Here is a 25,055-nt window from a genome sequence, read left to right as displayed (position 1 = left end):
CACCAAATCTCAACTTGAATTGTATCTCCCAGAATTCCCCCATGTTGTGGGAGGGACAGGGGAAGGTAATTGAATCATGGGGGCCGGTCTTTCCCATGCTATTCTCTTGATAGTAAATAAGTATTACAATATCTGATGGGTTTATCAGGGGCTTCTGCTTTTGCTTCTTCCTCGCTTTCTCTTGCCACCACCATGCAAGAAGTGTCTTTTGGGTCCTGCCATAGTTCTGAGGCCTCCCCTGCCATGTAGAACTGTAAGTCCACTTAAACCTCTTTTTCTTTCCAGTCTCGGCTATGTCTCTACCAGCAGTGTGAAAACAGACTAATACACATATATATTATTTGATTTGATTCTTTTTGAAGATATACTAGTTTGTATTCTAAAATGCTAATAAATGTAATTCTTTTTTATTGCATTATTTAGTGAAATATGTATATAATATTACTTTCACAAATCATAAAAGTTCTTAATATGAGTATTAATACATGTATTCCCTTCAGACTGGGCACTCAAATGGGATGATCATATTTTAATCCTGTGAACTCACATGTTTATTTTGCTAATGTGATGGATTAATAAAGAAGTCACTCTGTGCTATTTTCTGTAACTCAAAACACTTATTGGGCAAAGACAAATAAGCATGAGGTATACTATTTAAAGATTATGAGCAAAGCATACAATTGGCAGTTCAGCAGAAATTGAAAAAACTTGTAATGCAAATATTTGCCCATGAGTTTACACATGGAGCATGGCTATAGTGTCTGAGCAAAGTGAAGGAAATTTAGCAATTAAGCATGAATTTTAAAACAAGGGTCGTGTTTGTTATTTAACTGCTGATTTTCTGAATATTCATAGAATACATAATTCAAACCAGTATTGGTATTTTATAAATAAGAAATACTAGATTTTATATCATATTTTATCATTGCTTTTTAATAACTTCAGTGGAAATAAAATTTAAAGCTTCATAATTTATTTTTTTCTGTTTACATTTTTAAAAATCTTACTATGTATTATTTTGTCATAGAAAGTCATGCTTTGTATTTTTTCAATAATTACTTAAGCCTCTTACTAAGATTCATGTCTTAAACCCCACAAAAACATTATCAAATAACTTACATGTAGGCTTCCATTTGAGAAAAAATAACTAAAACATATTAAAAATTGTTAGAATTTTATTTAATTCATATGATTGGTTTACATATGTGATCTATTATATAATTCAATCCAGTTTTAAGCATGTATATTGTAGGCTTTTCTTGGGTCTTCTATGCAATTTCAATAGCATATTTATATTCTAATACTTTTTAAATACTTTTCCTTTAAGGCACTAACACATTGTTTAGGTGATGGCCACTGAAAATGAGACTGAACCTTGCATTTCAGTTTTTTATATCCAGGCATATATGGCTCATTTAAGAAATCTGGACTGAGAATCCAATAGCCCTCTGCTGCTTAGCCTAAGAGCTTAGCTTTCATTGTGTTTAGCCAATAAACAAATTTCCTTTGATTCTCAGAAGATGGCGTCGTAAAGATGAGTAAGAGGTTATCGATTCCCTGAAGGAACTTTTAATGTAGTCAGTTGGATAACGATTAGCATTTGAACAGAGCTTTCCTTAGTAAAGCACTTTTGCACACACACAGATTCAATTGGTGAATATTTGCAGCTTGTAGTTTATGGGTGTTTATTTGATCTCCAGATAAATCTGATGGCTTAATACACAAACATGTTTTTTTTCTGTAATCAAACTGTGACCCTGCACGTGAGACATGTTTTACAAATACATGTCATTGAGCATAAAGGAAACAAGGTAATGTGGCAAGTTGAATGTAAAACCTATCATGACTCCTCAAAAACCTATTCAAGTTCTGTTCTCATACTGTGGGCTGTTTTGTATATTCTTACTGGAAGAATAAGCAAATGTTTAGGGTGGAGTTTTTAAAACAGATTTGGGATGTTGATTCATTCTGCACAGGCCAGAAATGTAAATGCACATTTGTCATGAATTCAGGGTTGGTACCTTCCCGTCCAACAAATTCAAATCATTTTCTGTTGTTTTCCAATGGCCAATGCCAAGCCTAAACTTTAGACATTTTCCTTGTAGTATAGATAATCATACTTTGGATAATTAAAAACACTTTAATGATTTACTTCAAACCTTCACCAGATAATTTTCAAGCCTTTTCCGCTTTGGTTTGATTAGCCTTGTCTGAGATTGTGTCTAAAGTACACAAGAGGAACGAAAGAAGCAATTGTTCAGCTTGTAGTTGGCAGGAATGTTCTATTGCTGAATAAGTTCACAAGTTATGGCTGGAATGATTTGGTAATAGTTTTTCCACTGTGCATAGCCAGACAATCTCAGCCAACCAGCAGAACAGAATCTATACTGTCAAAATGGAAAAAGTGGTGGCAATTATGAAGCCGGGGGATTCTGGCAGTACATGCAGAATTTGGCTCTTTCACTTTGCCGTGAGGAGGAACATATGGGCACCAGCTATAGCAGCTTGGTCTGCTGCTGTATTGCCCAGAGAATATCTGACACTGAAGATTAATTACAAACCCAAGTTCTTGGTTCAGAATTCTTCATTCAAGTGCTCTGAGAACCTCTGTCAGTAAAAATTCTGACAGGCATTGTTACTTCCCTGTTCTGTTGACTGTATAACAGAAAAAAATAGCAAACATTTGTAAGCACTTATTATATGCTTTTAAAAGTGTGAAATTATTTACATACATTAACTTAGTTAACTTTCACATTAACCCTGCGAAGCTTGTACATTTTTTAGCCCTCTTTTCAAAAATAAGAAAACAGAAGTACAGAGAAATAGCCACCAAGTACCTTGCCTGGGATTACATAGCTAGTGAGTCTGACTATAGAAACCACACTTCTACCACCATTCTTTAGTGTCTTGAAATGAAGAACAGAGTTCAAGAGGAAAATCTATATTCTCTTCTATAGGCCCTTAAGCTGCTTTCTATGGATTTCTTTTTCTTTTTTTTTCTTTTGATAAAGTTTTTATTGGAGGAGGGTAGAGGTGGATACAGAGATATGTAATTTTCTTCTGAAGTATTAATATAGAGAAACTAGTGTTTGCCATTTTCTGTTTTTCTACTTCAGCATTATAATTTTATGAATATCTAATTTTTGTTAATAATGTCAGGAGTATTCATTGTAGATTTAAAGTGAAATATGATTAGAAAATATGATAGTTCTTGTTTTTGATTGTTGATGTTGTTAAATGTTTTAACCATAACATTAATACTATATAATAATTAAATAGTGCCTGCATACTCTATTCATTAGATTATTATTTTTAATTAGTATTTTGCAGTCAAATGTTATAATTTAGTTATAATTTAACAGAAGTGTTTTCTGTCATCCATGTGTATATAATTAAAATGTGGGTGAGAATTCTGGACATTTTATTCATTGTCATGTTCCCGATAACCAGGAGGGTTCCATAGCACATACTTAGTGCTCAGTGAGAGTTTATTGAATATATTCATGGGTGGATGAATGATGAAGTTAAATAGCTTGAGCTTATTCAAATGTATAATTTTGCTTTTCTTTACTAAATATTCAAGTTATTGTTGATAAAGAAAGTCAATAGCATAAGAAGCAGCAAGAAACAGAATAGTGTGCCCTTTCTCAACCCCCACCCCAAACTGATTCTTTTGAGCTCCTTGAGGAAGAGTACTTTTTCACTCATTTCTGCATTCCTAGTACTGACACAGCATGGTGCTCTACAAGTAGCTAACAACAGAGTGAGTCAATAATTGAGCAAACTCGGCTATATTAATAACTACCGGGCTATTGGATTCTCAGTCCAGATTTCTTAAATGAGCCATATATGCCTCATTAGCAAAACAATATTGAATGATGAGTCAGTGTTAACCTACAGAAAGCATCCAATGATTTGCTGTGGTATACTGTTCTCAGAAAGAATAGGTACTCAGTAAACATTCTTGAAGACTTGATTGATCGATACTCATAGTTCTTATGTTTTTACTCACAATACGTGGTCTTTCACATGCACTTCCTTCATAGACATGTTCTTATGTTCACTCTTCTTCTCTTCCATCCATGTGTAATTTCCATCAGTATATCCTATTCCTTCATGATGAATGCCCCCCATCCATTCATAACCTCCTACACCATGTCCAGTCCAGTGTTTTTTGGAAAGTCTAAAGTAAATAAACTAATTTTTAAAGTTTTCTAATTTTTTTAACAGAAGCTCCATTACCTACTCCCACCTCCCCACATGATGAAACAGGGAAACAGAGCTGCAGGCATACAGTGACAACAGGACATCAGGAAATGCCCAAGAAGGTCAGCCCCACCTTAACATGATGTTTTCAGAAATTTGGACAGCACATACCAGCATTTCTAAGAAACATGCAAGACCAATATATCATTTGTAATTCGAAATATATGTAAGAGTTGCAATTAACAATTAGGTCTCTTTGAATATTAAAGTTATCAAATGATGACCATGAATAACGTGATTAATGCTCACAGCACTATTTATCATCATATAAATGATCATATTTTCAGTCTGTGTTTTATGTTTAAATTCCACATAGGGAAACAAGTATAATAATATCATGAATTTCAGCAATGTTTTATTTTTAAGGCTCCAAAAATATTTTAAGAAATATTTGTGATTTGTTCGAAATTGCAAGATTTAACTTCCAAGGTATCAGAATTAATGAGGTCATATTAGAATATTCACACTTTTTATTAACAAAATCAGTTTACACTTTGATAATTTCTCTTCATATATGTCGATTTTAGAAAATTAATTTTAATCATTAAAAAACAATAAAAACTGTATTAAAAATATGATAATTTAAAATCAGATATTAAGCCAATAGTCCTGTTTTAAAGATAGGTTTATGGTGCACAGAATTCATTCATGACATTAGAAGTATATTCATAACATAATCTTGGTTGTGCCATATGTGACCATAAGAAGGATCATTACCTTTAACAACTGTGAATTCCCAATGAAGTGAAAACATGCATAGTCAAGCTCAATAATTTTTTTATTGCAATTTTCTATGTTCCCATCATCAAAGGCTGTCAGTAAGGGTTTCTTTGATCTCAGTATTTTTCTGCGTATAAAAGCACATGTGTTTATTGCTCGTTATGCTCTGGTGCTTCTGGGACAATCATTTCAACCCCCTAATCTATATAAGACTCTAGTTACTGTTTGTGTTAAATATGGATACTAAATTTTTCCAATTCTAGATAAAACCTGAAAGATGCCATGATTAGTCAATTATTGGATTTTAAGAATAAATCTGTTTTATTTAAAATCAAATATAAAAGATGTCTGGATAATGTCAAATAGTAGAGATATATTAACATGTTTACAATTACTGTTTTTCTTTAATCAGTTACCTCCTTTTGTCATGCATTTGACAACACTCTATTTGAATGAATTCCCATGAGTAGTATTGATTTTGTTGTTGAGTGTCTATTAAATAAAATCTCTATATTAGTGTATAGTGATTTTAAGAATGTAATAAGTAAACTATTTTTAGTTTTGAGTTTATAGTAATTATGCTGTTTTATAACAGTTTGTTAGTTGTTTCATGAATCAAGTCTTCATTTTAATGTGTTTGTTCTAATTGTAAAACAAGAGGGAATAGTATTTGGAATTTAGCTATATTTATTCTCAATCAGATCTACTTAAGAGGTAAGTAAAAAAGAAGTTATAGCACATCATATAAAATAGATAAAAAAGGTATACTGAAAAGAAAATAAATTGTTGATTATCTCAGGATAAAGAGGAAAAAGTAAATTTAAAAGTCTCCCTATGTCTGTTACTGCTAAGAGAGACCCATGGATAAATACTTGGAATTATTGGTTTTTTTTGTTTCCTTTCCTTTTTTTAAAAATTATGTTAATTCACCTCAAAGCTATACAACTCTGATATTAACTTGCCAATTAGCAGTTCATCAAGTCACTTATTCAACTTGAATTCCTGAGACCTTATTCAATTGAATTCATAAGACGTTCAGCTGACCCAGAGGACCAGAAAATTCAAGATGTAGTGTCCATATATTCTGCTTGATGTGACTTTTACACAAAAAGTCAGAAAAAAAAAAAAATGCTGTAGGCATAGCTTTTCCCACTGGAATAAAGTCTTGATGGTCTATAACCAGACAGCATTCTTCTTTATCTAGAAGAAATTACATGGGCATAGATTGCTAACTCATGTTGTTTGGGGATGCCACATTGGCAATATATTCAGAGGCAATTCTCTGTACATATTACATGATGCCCCACACATCATTTCCTAAAGTCAAGTATTTTGTACCCTTTAGACTGCTGCTGCACTTATCAGACAGACACACCTCTCAAACTCAGTTCTAATTTTTCTTGAAAAAAGAATCAGATCTAAATATTTAACTGTTTGAACTGAGTTCAGTTGAATAAAAATGAAGAATTGACTGTTGAAGTAATTGTAAAGTTGACTAGTAAAAATAATAGTATGGAATGTGCAATGTCTTTCCATCATTATTATAGGGGCTATATATTTTGTTAAAATACAAGAAGTATTTGTTGCATTGAGCAAAAGAGAGAACCAACCATTTAATATTACTATTGATTTCAATCACAGAGCTAGTTCCTGAGAATTGAAAACATATCGTAGGTTAATTGACTAGCAGTTGTCACTCAAAATGGTTTGTTGTTATACTAGCATACTAATGAAAAGTACATACCCAAATAAAGATGAATTAAGAAAGCATGAGGGACTGATGAATCTCAAGAATGCAAAAATTTCTCCTGAGTCTATGTTAAAATATAATAAAGCAGTTGTTTGATATCTTTATCATTTTTGTCAAACCAAAAATTAACAGTCTAAACTAATCTAATCAATTATTTAATTCATTATTTTACTCAATAGTTATTGACCATGCACTTTGTGGTATGCACTGTGCTAGAAAAAAGAAATATAGAGATTAATAAGACACAGTTATACCTGTGATAGGTTCACTGTCAAGTAGAAGACTAAAACAAGGTAATACAAGAGTATATCGATGTTTACATAAAAATAATTGTTTTCTGCTTGAGTTGGAGGTAGATCAGAGAGAATATGAAAGTTAATAAATTGAGTTTTATGAAGTAAGGATGTATAGTGATATTAGAGAGGAGCTAAAATTAATGTGCCTCAAAAACTGGAATAAGTATTGTTTGTTATCTGAATTTCTAAAGAAAGATTCACAATAAATTGGCAAGTCATGGTAAAGTTTGGTGTTTTTGTGAAATGAAAAGAAGATGAAAAATTCAGAACAGAACTTTTGCAAGATTGTGGAATTCCGTAATAACATAGTACATGAAATTTATCTTTAATTTATTTATCACTAAGAGTGACCTTGAATATTGTAACAGCAAAGAATTACGGAGCATTGTGACACCAAAGCCAGAAGTTGCAATGGTGAAACAGGCAGACAAGCTTCATGATTATGTTGCAATGCTCCACAGATGGGTACGGTGATTAATAACGTGCAGGAAAGTGTGCTTATGAGGTGAGGTTGCTTGATTTTGTTGTCAAATCAAAACAACTCTAGATATTATTCCTGAGAAGCAGTCTTTAACCCGGCTTTAATCAGAAAACAAGTAGTTCTGTGATGTAGGTCAGTGAACTTGCTGTGATAGCAATGATGCATGTGAAAGTGCGAAAGAGTACTACATTTTGTTATTGTCAAAATGTTATCTGTCAAGGTTCTATGTATGGAACAGATAAATTTACATTTTCCCTTCTACCTCTCTGGCCACCTCTTGTTAGTATGTTTTGCTGAGTCCTTGCCTCCTCAGCCACTAAACATTACAGGGTCCCAATACTCAGAGCAAGACTTGTCTCTCCCTAGTTTACTCCCCCTCCACCTGTTTATCTCTCTGGGCTCCCCATCCCAGCTCTTTTTGCTGATCTCATCCAGTCCATAGCTTTCTACACCAACTATATATGGAATTCCAACTTTGTATCATTAGCCTCTCCCCTTTGTCTCCATTGGATGTTTAATAAGCATCTTAAAATAAACACATTGAAAGCGGGAACTTCAGAATCAATACCGGGGCCCATATTTCTCTTTCTCCTTTAGTTTTCTCTATGTCAGTTAATCACTCCCTCATCAAGCCGCTTGGGCCAAAACTCTGGGTGTTGTTTTCCTTTAGAAAGTTTTGTCAAATATGCCTCCAAAACGTATCCTGAATCCTTCTTTTCACTGTCTTTACTACTTGCAACTTTTCTGTCCTCATCTTTAAATTAGACTGCCCTTATATGAATTCCTTTCCAAACTCTACTCCTTGCTTTCTTACAATTCACTTTTCTTAGAGCAGCTAAAATAATGGTTTTTTTTTTGTTGTTTTGTCTTTTTTTTTTTTTTAAATATAAAGGGATTCATACTATGCTACACTGAAAACTTTTGCCACTTACTATTGCCACTTGGGCTCCTTCATGCTGCTTGTCTTGGAGATCTCTATTTTGTGATCAGTCTGTTTACTTTGTGATCATTCCCCTGTAATCTGTTGACCTTGTGATCAAACCCTGTGATCTCTTCTCAGCCAGAGCTAATCTCGTCTCAGTCTGTGATCCCCCTGTCCAGTACTTTACCATACAAGACATGTTTTGGTCTCAAACTCATTCCCACTTGATATAATTAGGCTTTGCATCCCAACCCAAATCTCATCATGAATTAATCCTCATAATCCACATGTGTCAAGGGAGAGACCAGGTGGAGGTAAAAGGATTATGGCAGCAGTTTCCCCAATGCTGTTGTCGTGATAGCGAGTGAGTTCTCACGAGATCTGGTGTTGTTGTAAGGGACTCTTCCTAACTTCGTCAGCACATCTCCTTCCTGCCACCGTGTAAAGGAGGTGCCTTGCTTGCCCCTGGCCTTCGCCGTGATTATAAATTTCGTAAGGCCTCCCAGGTCATGCTGAAGTGTAAGTCAATTAAACCTCTTTCCTTTATGAATTACCAAGTCTTGAGCAGTTCTTTTAGAGCAGTATGAAAACAGACTAATACAACACCTTTGGTCCTTTCCACTTAGCATGCACAAATTGACTCACTGTATTATTTTGGTTCCATTTCATGTCACCTTTTTCAGAGATGTCTTTGCTGACCACTTAACCTGAGCATTAGCTGTTCATGTGCATCTCTCCCACTCACACACTTAGTCGCTTGGTGCAATTCTATTTCTCACAGTACTACCTGTAGTTTTTTCCATGGCACTTATCACTTTAGGATTTCTTGTTTTTGTATTTCTTTTCTTCTTTGCTGACTGCCTCCTCCTGTCAAATGTAAGCCCCTTAAGAGTATGAGTCTCATCTCCCTTTTTTATTCCTGAGACCTCAGTATCTAGAAAAGTAATGACACAATAAGTGTGTATGGAGTGAAGGAAAGAGATTCTACAGTTAATTCTTGTTTTCTATCTTTAGAAGCTTTAGAGAGATTAACTATATATATATATTTTAAGAGATACACAGAGCTGAAGATATGTCTTACTCATTACTCTGATATTGTCTTCTGAGAGCAAAGCATGACAAGTGTTTATTTTTTACAAGTTGGCATTCCATATTTTATTTATTTATTTATTTGTTTATTTTATATTTATTTATTTATTTATTTTTTGAAGTGGAGTCTCGCTATGTCACCAGGCTGGAGTGCAGTGGCGCAATCTCGGCTCACAGCAACCTCTGCCTCCCGGGTTCAAGCGATTCTCCTGCCTCAGCCTCCCAAGTAGCTGGGACTACAGGCACGTACCACCATACCCAGCTAATTTTTGTATTTTTAGTAGAGACGGGTTTTCACCATGTTGGCCAGGATGGTCTTGATCTCTTGATCTTATGAGCCACCCGCCTCAGCCTCCCAAAGTGCTGGGATTACAGGAGTGAGCCACCGCACCCTGCCACAAGTTGGCACTTCATATTTTAGCTACTTCTTGCACTCTTTAAATTCTGTACTTTTTACATTGTTTCTTTTTTGTTCTTTAAAAGACTATGTGTCAAAAAGGAATTTGATTTGCAGAAACTAAATGTTAGCACTTTGAAAAAATGCAGTAGGGAGAGGGACTAATAAAAATGTGTAATTTTCTATTTATAAACACAACACATTTTATGTCTTGGAATTAGGGATTAATTTGTGATATTTTTTCACAAAATTGAAGGGTAATATAAAGTAATGTATTGAATTCAGAGACATTTTATTATTTTCAACTATTTACAGAATATACCACCACTTGAAAATGTACTGTTACTACAGTTATTTTAGGATAGAAAGAGAAGAAGAAAAAAAAATGTTATGGTCATTAGACTCCTCAGTGAGGAAAAAATAAAAAAAAACACATAAAAAGGGAAAGGTTTTATAATGGCAACAGTATCAAGAGTTAACATAAATTATAATGAATAAATTATATCTGTCATTGCTAGATTTTTCTTGGTAATTTTATGTAATTATCTATGTCCTAATTCATTCCTACTAATCAGGATTCTACCTGTATAAATAAACTGATTGCCTGGGACAAAGTGGGAGGCACTTCAGTGTAATTATTAGAACATGGATTTTGGGTTTAGAATACCTGGCTTTGAAACCCAGCTTCACTACTTACTAGTTATGTGGCTTGGGCACATTACTCAGTTTCTTCTTGTGTAAAATGAGGATTCATTAATAAATACCTAATTTATGACGTTGCTTTGAGCATTACATAAGGAAATGTTAGCTAATATAGTATTACTCTATTTATTATTATCTTCACCCTTACCCATGTTATCATATATTATTAGCTCTTTTATTTACCATGTCATAGACCCCAAAGGTTATATTAGAATAAAACGTAATTGTATTAGTTTGTCATGGATTCATTAGACATCCAGAGCAGCAGTGTTTTCCAATGTAGGTAAATGGGTGTTACACCGAGGAAAAGCAGACTTCATTATTTTAAAATTTGATAACTACTGAGTTAAATACATTTAGTCAGGACTTTTCAGAGCCTTTAAAATGTGAATAAGGATGAATATGTTAATGAGCTTGATTTAATCATTCTACATAATATATATTATTTGTATATAAAAACAATGTATAGATACATGACAACTATAGGTTTTTAATTTTTTACAATTGTATACTTAATGTTTTTGTGATTAAAAGTTAAAAAATTAATATGCATCATTATCTTCCCACGGGACATAAATTGTGCAAGATTTTTCGCAATGGGGTATTTTTCCACAGAGGCTCTGCTACTCTTAATTCACAGATAAGGAAAGAATGACTGAGTAGGAAGAGAGCATTCTTATGGTCAGGTTAGGGATCCTTTCTGCAGTACTAAATAAACACATCTGTGAACTTGAAAAGCTTTCGTTTTTCAGCATTACACACATATAAAATGGATAAGAGGATTTAAGATGAAACTGAAAGTAAGATATAATTTAGACCTGGCTTGTTTCACTCCTATTTGAAAGAAACATTTTCCTGTGGCTTAAATAAACCAATTAGAGTGATTAAAGAATATTGGTGTGGCATATATGTAGAGAAAAACTGATCATGCCTCCACTTGCCTTTTCCAAGAATGTATTTTACTTCAGCAAAATGTTTCTACTTCTAGTAAAAGAGATAACATAGCATAGCAATGCAAATGTAAACACTGGAGCCAGCTTGCTGAGTTTGAAACTCAGCCCTGTACTTATTAGCTGTGTGACACTGATCAAATTACTCAACGTCTCTGTGCCTCAGTTATCTTATCTGAAAGTGGAGATAATAAATACTAATTCATAGGGGTGTTATAGATTTTAAATGAGTTACTACTCTTAAAGTATTAAAAACTGCTCCTGATCATAATGTGCACAGCATATTTGTTCAATAAGGTAGAAAAGCTACTGATATGCTTTGGCTCTGTGTCCCCACTCAAATCTCATTTATAGGCTCCATAATTCCCACATGTGGTGGGAGGGACCCAGTGGGAGATGATTGAATCATGGGGGTGAGTCTTTCCTGTACTGTTCTCGTGATAGTGAATAAGTCTCATGAGATCTGATGGTTTTAAAAAGGAGAGGTTCCCTGCGCAAGCTCTCTTCCCTTGTCTGCCGTCATGTGAGATGTGCCTTTCACCTTCTGCCATGATTGTGAGACCTCCCCAGCCACGTGGAACTTTAAGTCCAATAAACTTCTTTCCTTTGTAAGTTGCCCAGTCTCACATGTCTCTTCATCAGTAGTATGAAAACAGACTAATATAACTACATAATTACTTTGTACTTTTTTTTTGTCTTTCTTTTTCCCTGTGTCTAGTATCATATTCATAAGGAGGTGATAGGAGGAAGAATGAGTGTTCAGTGGTAGAAATCTAATTCTGCTACTTTGTCCCTGAACTCAGTGATGTTCTATTTTGAAGCAAGTGGTTATTAGAGAGTCCCTTCCCCACCAATTACTGTGTGGTAGTGATCAGATGGGAAAATACATTTTTAGTTTGTTTTGTTTTTTTGAGACAGGGTCTTGCTCTTTTGCCTAGGCTGGAGTTCAGTGACACAATCACAACTCAATGCAGACTGCAACCTCAACAAAGTGATCTTCCCTCCTCAGCCTCCTGAGTAGCCAGGACTATAGATGTGATCCACCATCCCCAGCTAATCTTTTAATTTTTGGTAGAGACAGGTTCTCACTATGTTGTCCAGACTGGTCTCAAATTCCTGGACTGAAGCTTTCCTCTTGCCTTGACCTCCCAAAGTGCTGAGATTACAGGTAAGAGCCACTGTGTGTGGCCAGAAAATAAGTTATTTGCTACCCTCTATATAAAAATATGTGAGTTTCTGCCTGATAGTATGCCATGTTAATCAAGAGTGAGGTTTGCATCTCTTAGTAGGAAAATAGAGTCAGAAATCTTCTAATCATCTTGTTTTATTAGCACTACCACTTTCTTGATGTATTTCCATTATGATCTAGTGCATAGTTGTTATAATAGTTAACATCAAATGAGCACTGTGCTAAATAAGTGTGTTTTGCATCATCTGACCCTCATGACAAGCTTATTTATAAAGGATCCATTGTCATTATCTCCCTTCTACAGCGAAGGAAACCAAGTAATATCTTGCTTAATTTAGAACTGGTACAATTGCTTTGCATATCTTAGTACCAATTTTCCCAAGGCTCGGTAAGCATTATAAACGTGTATACCCATAAAACTGGATTGTGATGTCCATAAATACATTATTTATCATACTCAAAAAATGAAAACAATCCAAATGTTCATCAACTGATGATTGAGTGAAAAGATGCGATATACCTATACAATGGCATACTGTTTGGCCATGAAAAGTAAACAACTGCTGACACATGCTCCAACATGGATGAACTACAAAAAGGCCCCACAGAAACAGTATGTTAAGTAAAAGAAACCAGATATAAAAGACTATAGTGAAATGTCCAGAAAAGGCAAATCTATGGAATCAGAAAGTAGATTATTGGTGGCCTATGACTACGAGTTATAATAGGGATGTCTGCAAATGAGCATGAGGGATCTTTTGCAGGCTCTAAAAGTGTCCTAAAGCTGGATTGTGGCAATGGTTGCACAAATCTGTAGATTTACTAAGTATCATTTATCTAAAAGAATTGTACACTTAAATGGAAGAATTTTATCATATGCAAATTACACTTCAGTAAAGTTTAAAAAGACACAAATAAATTGGATCGTGGCCCAGAAGTACCACAGTTTAATGATAAGCATAAAGCAGACTCAAAGTTTCAATTTTACAATTCATTGTAATTTTTAAACTTATCTGTGTTCCCTCCATAATTTGTAGAGTAAAAGATAAAACATAATTTAACATCGAGCATAAAAAATAAACTGGCAATAAAATAGGAGTCTTATTTATTTAGAATTTGGTACTGGCCTTATTTCTCTTCGATATGATAAACTGAATGTCTCACTTTGGAAATAAATTAGATTTTGTCCTTCATTTAAAATTTGTCTCTTCAAATGAAAAGGTTTAATTGGAAGTTTTATCATAGTACTATATTTATATATAAAGTAAGATCTGCAGTGTTTAAAAGAAATCCATTACCTGTTCCCTGGGTAAGTAACTAATATGCTCCTTTATAGTCAATCACCCAATTTTATTATGTTCAGTCCTTTGATTTTCACTAAATTGTACTTCGTAATATATGCAGGGCATTCATTTACTGTTTTTCCCCTTTCACAATCTAGACAACAGAGTCATATAGGGATTAAGCCCAAATCATGTAGCTTTTAAATGGCTGAGATGTGGCTAGCACTCCATGTTCCTCAACACTAGTCTTATATGATCTATACGTGAACACTAGTCTTATATGATCTATACGTGATCCTGCTGTGCTGCACTCATTGCTCAAATTAGTAGATATTTAACAAGTCCTGGTTACTTCTGTAGAGCCATGGTAGATATCATAGCTGGGTTATTCAACAGCTATTTTACTACCATCTTTTAAGATTCCTTTGGCAGCATATAGTAAATGGGAACTGCAAGCTATAAGGGTTTAAAATTTGACTGGGGACTGATGAATTATAATAGTCTTTGATGTGCTTCAGGCATCTACCAATAGACAGATGCAGAAAAGAATGATCCTACACATACACAACATATCTATCTGAAAATAATGTTCCTGAATGCATCATTTTTCACTACTGGGCTTCTATCTTTGTGAAAAAAAAAAAATAGGAAAGTATTATAGATTATTTAACTATTGTGCTGGCTGGCCATACATCAAAGCAAAAGAAGAGAGCCACCCTGCTGCTTTTTACAAAAGGTGTAATTAGGCTCTGATGGAGCTCCAAGGTTTTCTTCCCCAAAAATATTCTGAATGGCAGTTTTCCTGATGCTTAAAAGCCTTAGATCTCAGTCCGTTTCTTATGGACTCAACAACTTACTATTAAAGAAAGACTTGTCAAAAGCTTACAAATCAATTTTCTCTCTTCTTTTCTTAGTGTTTGTCTTAAAGAAATAAAAGAAGTTCATGTGTGTGTTTCTTTAAAACAATATCTCTTGATCTATTCTTAGTATAATTATGTTTCTTAACAATATTTCCTTTCTGTTGTCCTTACTCTGGTGAATGTATTGCTTCTTTTAGCAACAGCATGTATCATACAATCACTTTTTCAATTGCTCTGGTTATCATGCGAATTTATGTTTCTTACATGTGAAGACGGATTGTTCCCTAAAAGGTTGGACATCAAGCCTGCATATTTTGTTTTTGATTTGCAGTTGTTTTGTTTCACTTAATGTTTTCTGTATTCAGAACCTGATGCGCTGACAGTAAGGGAACACATATGGGTATCTTTTTAAGCAATATGCATGGGAACTATGGAAACACTTTTCTAGTTATATTTATTTATTTTGTTTTTAAGACAGTTGTTTTTTAGATATAAGTGAGACTGAGTGGGGTGGACTTAATGTAAAGCACATGTGTTGGCCAGTTTGCAGGCACTTGTTAGAGCTCTCTGAGCATATGTGGAATAATGAATTCTGTTTCTGTTATGTGTTTCTCGTGAAGCCTAGCACTGTGTTTTTAAAGGCTAGGAAGCATATAAATGTATTGGAACCTTTTCTCCCATACGGCAATAAAGTGGAAAGGATAAAAAAAATTGTAGGTAAGAGAGATTAGATTTCTCCAGGATAAAGCAGATTTGTATCTTTTATTTTTTGTATGAAATTTTCTACCTATCATTCTACCCACTATCTATCTATCTATCTATCTATCTATCTATCTATCTATCTATCTATCTATCTATCTAATCTGTCTGTCTTTCCCATCTAACCGTAAGCATCTTAAGGCAGAAGCCTATGAGTTTAATTGTTGAATTTCCTTAATTTGTTTGAAATAAACACATATATATATACCTCCTCGATATGTCACTTAACGAGATATACTTTTTTAACTTTTAAGTTCAGAGGTACATATGTAGTTTCATTATATAGGTATATTGTGTGTCACAGGGGTTTGGGGTACAGATTATTTTATAAGCTGCGTAATAAGCATAGTACCTGAAAGAAAGGTTTTCAATCATCATCTTTCTCCCACCCTCCATGCTCAAATAGGCCTCAGTGTCTGTTGTTTTCTTCTTTATATACTCAATGTTTAGCTCCCACTTATGAGTAAGAATATGGGTATTTGGTTTTCTATTTCTATGCTAGTTTGATTAGCATAATGGCCTCCAGCTCCATCATTTGAGATCTGCAAAGGACATGATCTTTATTTTTTATGAATGCATATTATTCCATAGTGTATATATACCACATTTATTTACCCAGTTTAACATTGATAGGCACTTAGGTTGATTCCATGTGCTTTTGTGAATAGTGCTGCCATGAACATATGTGTGCGTGTGTATTCATGGTAGAATGATTTATATTCTTTTGAGTATATACTCAATAATGGGATTGCTAGGTGAAATGGTAATTTTGAGATGATTTCTACAAGTGATTTCCGAACATTATTTCTAAACATGAGTTTTGTAACATTATTTCTAAAATGCAATTATCAAATGCTATTAAGTATTTCTTTTATGCCTCTTGACCATTAAAAGCATCTTAGAATGTTTTAATTTTGCTCACCACCTTACTAATATTTTATAATTATTTGTTTTCTGTGTCATAAAGTAGCCATTACTAGAATTGTTTTATACAGCATTGCTTATTTAAATTTACTGACATGTTTTCCAATTTCTTGGCTCACTATGCCTTCACACACCTTTCTGTCTCAGTTTTCATATTCTTAAAATACAACCTTTAGTTCTTTCAGTTAAGATCAGTTAGTAGAAGACTCTCTTTGTTTTTGTTTTGAATTATATTTACTTCACCGTTCATTTTAGATTATGACTTACTACTGGGCATAGGATTCTAGGCAAACAGTTATTTCCAGTCTGCATTTTAAAAATATTAATATATTATCTTCTGGGCTGCAGTGTTGCTTTTGAGAAGCCTGAAATCAGCTGTCAGCAAGATCTTTTATTTACTTTTGTCATTGGCCGTTATGATGACCCAAGATGTGTGATTAAAAAAAAAAATTACACCCGTATCTGATGTTTTTCTTCTTCTATCTAAGGATTCATGATTTTTGCCAATTCTGAACTATCATTCTTTAAATGCTAATTTATTTCCATTTTTCTTACTTTTATTCTTTCTCAATTTCTATCAATTTTGTTTTTTCTTATTTTATCATTTACATCTCCTAACCACTTTTTCTATTTTTAATATATTTATGTTTATCCACTTCATTTCATCTTGTTCATGTCCTTAGTCAATTTAAACATACTACTTCACAGATTGTCTTTTTCTATTATCCTAAGTTCTTGGGATTCCATTCCTATTGCTGTTCGCTGGGCTGACTTTCTGGCACAGTGTACGGTTTTTTAATATATTTTGTCCTTTTGACTTGTAAGGTCATCCTAAGCTTTGAAATCACCTAAGATTTGACTTTCATCTACTCTGGCAGATGTTCCTGTGCTTTTGCTACAGTCCACTGCTAGACATAATTGCCAAGATGTATAGGCTCTATAGATTTGAACCCCAAACCTAGGTCAAGTTTTTTAAATGTTGCAAAAAAGAACACCTTTTTTTTTCTTTCAAGGACCCAGAATATGAGGAAAGCATCCATGTCTTCTACTTTGAATAGATATATTTATTTTTCCTGCCTACCCACTAACAGATGGTGCAGCTGTTCTATATTCCTTCTATGATTGATATATCTCTACCTCCTCATTATCCATGGTCTACATCAGTGTCAACCCCCGAATTGTTTGGTTACCCAGCAAATGATCAACTTTCTCCCAAACAAAGGTTTATTTCCATACCAGCTCATTGGTTTACACTATTGTTTCTTGCCCTTGGAAAGTCCCTTTCCTTTTTAAACAAACCTAGATATGCATTTTGAGAGATGTTTCAAATTATCTAGTCTAGCTAGACTAGTAAATTGTGATAAATATAAGTCTCCCAGAATGCTAAGTTATTTAGCTATGGTTTCACTAAGTATTGAGGACCAATATCACCCAAAAATAAGCTGATTTTTAATGTTTGTAATCAACTCATCATAAAGAAGCAGAGGACAATAAAATAAATTGATAGTGAAGATTTATTTAAAACATAGTGCTTCAAAGGGGATTTAAAGAATTTAAAATAGAGACATCCTTATCACTATATATCACCACAATAAAATAAGAGTTGATGATTTAAAATTTACAATTCTGGATTAGGATTAAGATGGCAGATAAGAGGCAGAACTATCTTGGGTGGACAGAGCAGCATGTGGAGACTTACATCCTGAACTTTTTGCACCAAGAACTATGCAGGAACATACCAGGAAAGCAAAGAGAATCAGCAGACCTTTTGAAGGACTGGATCACCACTGCAGGCTCCTTGAGACACTGAAAAACTGTGAGTCAGCTTGCTTTCTCAACAGGCTGCTCATGGTCTGGGATGAGTTCTCAGCCCTGGTCATTGTTGGCCTGGAAATAGATTTGGTGTTGTTGTCGGGGGACAATGGTACTGGACATTAGAACTGCCAGCTGCATGGGATTGGCGTGAGGCTGGTGACTGCTGGTATTTCCCCATTTCCCTGGTGACCTGTATGACTCAGTAGAGGCAGCCATAATTCCACTGGACTGGGAACTAGACTCCCATTCTCCACAGCAGCTAAAACAAGCCCTGACCAAGGAGAGCCTGAGCTCAGACAGGCCTATCCCTGCCCCGACCTGGTGGTCTTTCTCTACCCACCCTGGTAGCTGAAGACAAAGGTCAGAATCTTTTGGGAGCCGTATGCCCCACCCACTGCCTGAGAATCCTGAATACTTAACCAGGTGTCCCTAGGGCAAGTTTACATTCCCCCATAGGACCTCAGCTGATGCACTCTTGAAAGCATCACCTCCTGGCTGGAGGCCAACCAACACAAAACCAGCACACTAAATGAAAACACAACCAAAGACCCTCACAGAGTCCACCTCACTCCCCTACTACCTCCACTGGAGCAGGTGCTGGTGTCCACAACTGTAAGACCTGAAGACGGATCACATCACAGGACTCTTTGCAGATACTCCCTAGTACCAGCCTGGAGCCCAGTAGCTCTGCTGGGTGGCTAGGCCCAGAAGAGCAAAGACAATTACTACAGTTTGACTCTTAAGAAGCCCCATTCCTAGGGGAAGAGAGAGAACACCACACTAAGGGAGCACCCTGTGGAACAAAAGAATCTGAATAGCAGTCCATATCTTCCCTCTCACATAATCTACCCAAATGAGAAAGAACCAGAAAAACAATTCCGGTAATACGGTAAAACAAGATTCTTTAACACCCCCAAAATTTTGTACCAGCTCACCAGCAATATATCTAAGTCAAGACAAAAATCTCTGAATTTCCAGAAAAAGAATTCAGAAGGTCAAATCCAGGAGGCATCAGAGAAAGGTGAAGTCAAACATAAAGAAATTAAAAACATGTTACAGGGTATAAAAGGAAAATTCTGTGAAATAGAAAGCATAAATAAACAAAACAATCATAACGTGTGGCAACCAAGGACACACTTAGAAAAATGCAAAATGCACCGGAAAGTCTCAGCAAGAGGCTTGAATAAGCAGAAGAAAGAACTTCAGAACTTCAAGACAAGGCTTTTGAATTAACCCAGTCCATCAAAGACAAAGAAAATAGAATTTAAAAAAAAATGAACAAAGCCTCCAAGAAGTTTGGCACTGTGTTAAAATTCCAAACCTAGGAATAATCAGTGTTCCTGGGTAAGAAGAGAAATCTAAAAGTTTGGAAAACATACTTGAAGGAGTAATTGAAAAAAACTTTGTTGGCTTTTCTAGAGATCTAGACATGCAAATACAAGAAGCTCAAATAACACCTGAGAATTTCATTGTAAAAAGATTATCACCTAGGCACATAGTCATCGGGTCATCTAAAGTCAAGACAAAGGAAAGAATCTGAAGAGTTGGGAGGCAAAAGCCTCAGGTAACCTATAAAGGAAACCCTATCAGATTAACAGCAGATTTTCAGCAGAAACCCTCAGGATAAAGAGATTGGGGCCGTATCTTCACCCTCCTTAAACATAACAATTACCAGCCAGGAATTTTTTATCCCAAAGAAACTAAGCTTCATAAATAAAAGAAAGATACGGTCTTTTCCAGACAAGCAAATGCTGAGAGAATTCGCCACTACCAAGCCAGCACTACAAAAACTGCTAAAAGGAGCCCTAAATCCTGAAATACACCAAAGTAGCATATTCTTAAAGCATAAATCTCACAGGACCTATGTAACAATAACACAATGAAAAAGAACCAAGGTATTCAGGAAACAAACAGCATGATGAATAGAATAGTACCTCACATCTCAATACTAATGTTGAATGTAAATGGCCTAAATGCACCATTTAAAAGATATAGAATTGCAGAATGGATAAGAACTCACCAAACAAGTTTCTGCTGTCTTCAGGAGACTCACTTAACACATAAGGACTCACATAAACTTAAGGTAAAGGAGTGGAAAAAAAGATATTCCATGCAAATGGACACTGAGAACGAGTAGGAGTAGTTATATCAGACAAAACAAACTTTAAAGTAACAGAAGTTAGATAAGAAAAAGAGGGACATTATGTAATGATAAAAGGACTAACCTGACAGGAAAATATCACAATTCAAAATATATAAGCACCTAAAACTTGAGGTCCCAAATTTATAAAACAGTTACTACTAGATCTAAGAAATGAGATTGACAGCAACACAATAATAGTGGAGGACTTTAGTATTCCACTGACAGCACTAGATAGGTCATCAAGACAGAAAGTCAAACAATGGACTTAAATTATACCCTACAAGAAATGGAGCTGACAGATATTTACAGAACATTCTACCCAACATTTGCAGAATATACATACTATTCATTAGCACATGGAACATTCTCTAAGATAAGCCACAAAACAAGTCTCAGTAAATTTAAGAAAATCAAAATTGTATCAAGTACTCTGTCAGATCACAGTGAAATAAAACTGGAAATCAACTCCAAAAGGAGTCCTCAAAACATGCTAACACATGGAAATTAAATAATCTGCTCCTGCGTGATCACTGGGTCACAATGAAATCAAAATGGAAATTACAAAATTCTTTGAACTGAACGATAATAGTGACACAACCTATCACTACTTCAAACTGAACGATAATGGTGATTAAACCTTTGAGATACAGCAAAAGTGGAGCTAAGAAGAAAATGTATAGCATTAAATGCCTACATCAAAAAGTCTGAAAGAGGGCCAGGAATGGTGGTTCACACTGGTAATCCCAGCACTTTGGGAGGCCAAGGTGGGGGGATCAGTTGAGGTCAGGAGATCAAGACAAGTCTGGCCAACGTGGTGAAACCCCATCTCTATTAAAATATAAAAATTAGCTGGACATGATGACATGCACCTGTAATCCCAGCTACTCAGGAGGCTGAGGCAGGAGAATCACTTGAACCCAGGAGGTTGAGGTTGCATTGAGCCAAGACCATGCCACTGCATTCCAGCCTGGGGAGCAGAGTGAGACTCTGTCTCAAAAAATTAAACAAAAAAATTAAGTCTGAAAGATAACAAATAGTCTAAGGTCACATCTCATGAAATTGGAGAAACAAGAACAATCCAAACCCAAATCCAGCAGAAGAAAAGAAATGACAAAGACCAGAGCAGAACTAAATGAAATTGAAGCAACAGCAACAACAAAAATACAACAGATAAATGAAACAAAAAGTTATTTCTTTGAAAAGATAAAATTGATAGACCATTAGCAAGATTAACCAAGAAAAGAAGAGAGAAGATCCAAATAAACTCAATTAGAAATGAAACAGGAGATATTGCAGCTGCTATTATATAAATATAAAAAATATGCAAGGCTGCTATAAACATCTTTACATACATAAACTAGAAAACCTGTAGGAGATGAATAAAGTCTCAGAAATGCACAACCCTCCTAGACTAAACCAGGAAGTTATAGACTCTCAGAACAGACCAATAACAAGCAGTGAGGTTGAAATGCTAATTAAAAATTTGCCAGCAAATAAAAGTCCAGGACCAGACGAATTCATGGCTGAATTCTATCAGGCATTCAAGGAATAATTGGGACCAATTTGTTTAACCCTATTCCAAAAAATAGAGAATGAGAGAATCCTCCCTTAATTATTCTGTGAAACCAATATCACCCTAATACCAAAACCAGGAAAGAACAACAAAAAAGGAAAACTACTGACTAATATCCCTGATGAACATCAATGCAAAAATCCTCAACAAAATACTATCTAACTGAATCCAACAACATATCAAAAAGATAATCCACCATGATCAAGTGGGTTTCAAACCATGGATGCAGGAATGGTTTAACATACATAAGTCAATAAATGTGATACACCATATAAACAGAATTAAAACCAACAATCGCAAGATCATCTCAATAGGTATATAAAAAGCATTTGACAAAATCCAGCGTCGCTTTATGATTAAAAACCTTAGCAAAATCACCACAGAGAGACATACCTTAAGGTAGTAAAAGCCATTTATGATAAACCCACAGCCAACATAATACTGAGTAGGAAAAAGTTAAAAGCATTTCCCTTGAGAATTGGAACAAGACAAGCATGCTCACTTTCACCACTTTTATTCAACATAGTACTGAAAGTCCTAGCCAGAGCAATCAGACAAGAGAAAGAAATAAAGGGCACTCAAATTGGTAAAGAGGAAGTCAAACTGTTGCTGTTTGCTGATGATATGACTGTATACCTAGAAAACCCTAAAAATTCATCCAAAAAGCTCCTAGAACTGGTTAAGTGACAAAGTTTTGGGATACAAAATTAATATACAAAAATTAGTAGTTCTGCTATACACCAACAGTGACCAGGCTGAGAATCAAATCAAGAACTCAACCCCTTTCACAATGGCTGCAAATAAATAAATTAATTAATTAATTAAAATACTTAGGAATATACCTAACCTAGGATGTGAAAGACTTCTACAAGGAAAACTATAAAACACTGCTGAAAGAAATCATAGATGACACAAACAAATGGAAACACATACCACACTCATGAATGGGTAGAATCAATATTGTGAAAATGACTATACTGCCAAAAGCAATCTACAAATTCAATACAATTCCCATCAAAATATTACCATCATTCTTCACAAAACTAGAAAAAAATCCTAAAATTCACATGGAACCAAAAAAGAGCCTGCATAGCCAAAGCAAGACTAAGAAAAAAGAACAAATCTGGAGGCATCACATTACCCGACTTCAAACTATACTGTAAGGCCATAGTCACCAAAACAGCATGGAAGCAGTGTAAAAATAGGCACATAGACTAATGGAACAGAATAGAGAACACAGAAATAAAGCCAAATATTAATACTTAAAGCCAACTTATCTTTGACGAAGCAAACAAAAACATCAAATGGGGAAAAGACACCCTATTCAACAAATGGTGCCGGGGTAACTGGCTGGTCATATGTAGAAGAATGAAACTGAATTCTCATCTCTCACCTTATACAAAAATCAACTCACGATAGATCAAAGACTTAAGTCTAAGACCTGAAACCATAAAGATACTAGAAGATAATATTGGGAAAACCTTTCCAGTCCTTGACTTCGGCAAAGACTTCATGATGAAGAACCCAAAAGGAAATGCAACTAAAACAAAGATAAATAGATGGGACTTAATTAAACCAAAAAGCTTCTGCACAGCAAAAATTAATAATAATTATAATAATAATAATAACCAACAGAGTTAACAGCCAACCCACAGAGTGGGAGAAAAATCTTCATAATCTATACATCCAATAAAGAAATAAAATCCAGAATGTACAAGTAACTCAAACAAATTGCAAGAAAAAAAAATCCAATCAAAAAGTGGGCTAAGGACATGAACAGACAATTCTCAAAAGAAGATCTACAAATGGTCAACAACCATATGGAAGAATGCTCAACATCACTAATTATCAGGGAAGTGGAAATCAAAACTACAATGCCATACCAACCCACTCCTGCAAGAATGGCCATAATCAAAAAATCAAAAAATAATAGATGTTGGCATGGATGTGGTGAAAAGGGAACATTCTTAAACTGTTGGTGGGAATACAAACTAGTATAACAACTGTGGAAAAACATGTGAAGATTCCTTAAAGTACAAAAAGTAGATCTAGCATTTGATTCAGCAGTCCCCCTACTAGGTATCTAGCTGGAGGAAAAGAAGCCATTATATGAAAAAACAACAACAACAACAACAACAGCAACAACAACAAAAAAAACTTGCACACACATGTTTACAGCAGCACAATTTGCAGTTTCAAAAATATGGAACCAGCCCAAATGCCCATCAATCAATGAGTGAATAAAGAAAATGTGGTATGTATGTACCATGGAATACTACTCAGCCATAAAAAGGAATGAAATAATGGCACTAGCAGTAACCTGAATGGAATTGGAGACTATTATTCTAAATGAAGTAACTCAGGAATGGAAAATCAAACATGTTCTCACTCATATGTGGGAGCTAAGTTATGAGGATGCAAAGGCATAAGAATAATACATTGGATTTTGGGGATTTGGGGGAAAAGGTGGGGGATGGCGAGAGATAAAAGACTACACATTGGGTACAGGGCACACTGCTCTGGTGATGGGTACACCAAAATCTCAGAAATCACCCACTTGGGAGAGACTGAGGTGGGAGGATCACTTGCAGTGAGCTGCATTCATGCCACCGCACTCCAGCCTGGGTGACAGAGCGAGAGACCCCCTCTCAACAACAACAAAAAAGAAATGTTAGCCAGATTCATTAATTTTTGAATTCCTTTGGTGTTGGCAGATATAATAGTAACCTTTTGTAAAATACAAGTTGAGTACCCCTTATCTGAAATGCTTGAGACTAGAAATGTTTCAGACTTCAGATTTTTTCAGATTTTGGAATATTTGTATGTACTTAGTGAAATACCTGGTGAATGGGGCCCAATTCTAAACATGAAATTCATTTATGTTTTATATATATCTTATACAAATAGCCTGGAGGTAATGCTATACAATGTTTTAA

General features: G+C 34.9%; 1 protein-coding gene across 1 annotated transcript in view; it reads left to right on the top strand.

Annotated features, from left to right (window-relative positions):
* PRR16 (proline rich 16) overlaps positions 1-25,055 on the top strand; it is a 164,054-nt gene that overhangs the window by 93,235 nt on the left and 45,764 nt on the right. Inside the window, exons 2-3 of the mRNA XM_011972839.1 lie at positions 4,231-4,328; positions 5,582-5,700. The gene's annotated coding sequence lies outside the window, so the exon portion shown is untranslated. The remainder of the gene's footprint in view (positions 1-4,230; positions 4,329-5,581; positions 5,701-25,055) is intronic.

Source organism: Mandrillus leucophaeus, unplaced genomic scaffold, assembly GCF_000951045.1.
Source record: "Mandrillus leucophaeus isolate KB7577 unplaced genomic scaffold, Mleu.le_1.0 Scaffold131, whole genome shotgun sequence".
Classification (NCBI taxonomy): domain Eukaryota; kingdom Metazoa; phylum Chordata; class Mammalia; order Primates; family Cercopithecidae; genus Mandrillus; species Mandrillus leucophaeus.
This window is presented reverse-complemented; position numbering and strand designations above follow the sequence as displayed.